The sequence below is a fragment of the Gobio gobio genome (genome assembly GCF_949357685.1).
Source record: "Gobio gobio genome assembly, chromosome: 8".
Classification (NCBI taxonomy): Eukaryota; Metazoa; Chordata; class Actinopteri; order Cypriniformes; family Gobionidae; genus Gobio; species Gobio gobio.
This window is the reverse complement of record NC_137114.1, coordinates 21,170,404-21,173,497: the sequence shown is the minus strand read 5'-3', so window position 1 is coordinate 21,173,497 and position 3,094 is coordinate 21,170,404.

The window sequence follows — 3,094 nt, the reverse complement described above, 5'->3', positions numbered from 1 at the left end:
TTTTCGTAAAGTGTTAAAGGCTTTGGGAGTGTCTCATGTGGTGTCCAGTGCCTATCACCCTGAATCTCAGGGGGCTCTGGAACGCTGGCATCAGACGTTGAAATCCGGATTGCGTAAGTATTGCATTGAGACTGGGAAAGTTTGGGAAGAAGCAGGGGCGTAGCTAAGGGGGGGAAAGTTAGGACGATTCTAAGGGCCCACACACTTTTGGGGCCCCCAGAGATCGGTTTTATTAGTAGTAACAGTACTAGTAGTAATGTATTATAAATGTATAATCTACCAAAGAGTTAAGGCCTTTGCACACTGGGTCCGAAATTTTCGCATGCGTTTTTCTGTATTCGTGATCCGAAAAATTCCGAAAAAAGACCTTGCACACTGAGTCCGATGCGTATTAATGAATGCGTTACGAAAAAAAACGCAAAACAACACAAAATGCCGTCTTCAAGTAGTGAGGATGATTTTTTTTGTCCTCTCTCTTAAAAAATGAAAGAGGAAATATTGGGTCCATCCACTTCTGCGATTGCGTAGAGAGGAAGGAGAGTTCCTCTTATCAAGGAGCTGCGGGATTATCCAGACCGATTCAAAGTTTACTTTAGACTGTTAGTGACTCCGTTTGATGCTTTGCTAGCGATACTGGAGCCACATATTAAAAAGAAGACCACAAATTTCCGTGAATCAATTTATCCTGAACAGAGACTGACAGCCTATGTCTAAAGGGATCTGCGCGCGCACACACACACACACACACACACACACACGGTTTACAGGGACTTGGTGTGCTATAATTATAGCTGTGATATAATAATAATTGTAGTATTTTTGATACAATTTGTATATGTAGGTATCTGAGTACTGGCGATTCATTCACCAGCATTGCCAGCAGTTTTAGGTTGGGCATCAGCACTGTAGATGGGAAAACGAATGCGAAAAACGCAGAAAATCGAACCTGTTCCGATTTTTTTTTTTGACGGACGAAAGTTTCGGAGGCAGTGTGCAAGCGTAATTGACATAAGGTGAGGTCGAATTTATTTTTTGAAGTGCCAAAATTTCGCATGCGAATTTCGGACTCAGTGTGCAAAGGCCTTAACAAATATAAAAAAATAATGGCGCATTTCCGGCAAAATCCAGCAAAACCAGTGTTAATTTTGACAGCATATTTTGATTTAGTTTTAGTCATAGTCTTTTGACTAAAATGCCATTTAGTTTTAGTCATATTTTAGTCACCTGAATTGTTTTTAGTTTTAGTCTAGTTTTAGTCGACTAAATATCATAAGATTTTAGTCGACTAAATATCATAAGATTTAAGTCGACTAAATCTACAGTAGAGTTAGTCTCCTAAAATCTAATGAGTTTAGTTAAATTGTAATACATTAAGCATTTATTACAGTATTACATAACCGACTGTCACTTGAACTGACATTTTGACATAATTTTGTTTTTAACATTAAAAATTCACAAAAGAGAGCTCAATTCACTTTTTTGTTTGTTTTTAAAAACATCTATAGTTTGTATCTAAAACAGAAAAATTTTGTATTTCTGTTTTAGTTAGTAGCCTATCATGTTAAGCTAAAGATTCAAATAACTTTTTTTATTTATTTTTTTTTAATTTCAGTTAACATTTATTTAATTTTAAGTAACAAAGATTTTTTTATGGTTTTAGTGAACTATTATAACCCTGATACTTTATTGAATATGTGTTAAATACTGGTCTTTCCTCCTGACTATGAATTAAATTGGAATGAAATTAAATACAGTTTATTGTGTAAGCAAAAACGAATATATAATGCGTGACTTTTAATTATAAACCAGCTGGAAATACACCGGGACTCTTCTTTTGAAATGTCTGAGCCTCTATTGTAGTTGTAGGAGCTCATTCAAGTTCAGATGAGGGCGATAAAATATGCTACAACCGTCTAAAACGTATTACTATATAAACATCGTAAAGTAAACATTGTCCTTATTCATCAGCATTAGTTCATAAACAATTGCCTGGCATAAATGTGTGTTATTCCTTGATTGTGAGCCGCTCTGGAGCGCTGGATTGGGGATGCTTGCGTGAGCCTGTAGAACGTGCAACAGCGCCGTGTTCTCCAGCGGTTAGATCAGCACGTCCAAATCAAATGTGCGCGGACATCAGTTCTGACTGGATCTCTTCCCTAATCGTCCCTCCCTAACATTTTCGTCTCGTTTTTATTTGTTGACGAAAATGAGAGTTGATTTTCGTTATAGTTTTAGTCATCTAACACTAGTTTTTATTTAGTTATCGTCTCGTTTTCGTCTGGGAAAAAAGGTCGTTGACGAAAATTATGACGAAAATTATTCGTCAACGAAATTAACACTGAGCAAAATGCTCCACTCATGAACTGCTCACACTCACCGGTAAAACTACGTTCACTCATATCCCACTCCGACATGACGTGCTATAATTGTTGCAGCCATTAAAGGTAGGTTAGGTAGGATTTGGTTAAACTTTTTTTCCAAATTTGTATAAACTTTCTTTATATATCAATACATAATTAAAATGTAAGTACTCTGAAAAAGAAAGTATGAAAATTGAGTGCCTGTAGACCTCTCACGACTGTTTTAATTAGTTTGTTTATTTTGTTGGGGTTGGAAATCGTCCTCCCAGTTGCCTGATGCGACACCTGTGAGACGTAATAAATGATAAAAATGCTTTCTTTGGTCTTGCGTGTCCTTTTATGTTGCATTCCCCTTTTCTAACGAGCACATTTAATGCGGGGTTCGTAACACCGTTTAGCTTCCGAAACATGAGTTATGTGCGGTAGACCAATAACAACAGACTGAACCATCTGGCAAATCAGAGCAGAGTAGCTTGCGGAAAGGAGGGATTTAGAGAGACTTAAATGAGAAAATTAAACCTTTTGATCTTTGATGCATGTAAACCTGTTGTAGGAGACCTCCAAAACAAAATTAGGAACCTTTAAAATAGCATAATAGCGGCACTTTAATGCTTACATTGTTAAATATTATCTTTCTAATTTGCATAATTTGAAAATGGACCAGAAATGATATTAGGCTATGATGCATCTTGTTATTTGATTCTTTTAGGTGAATTAAGCCCTTCAATAAGAAT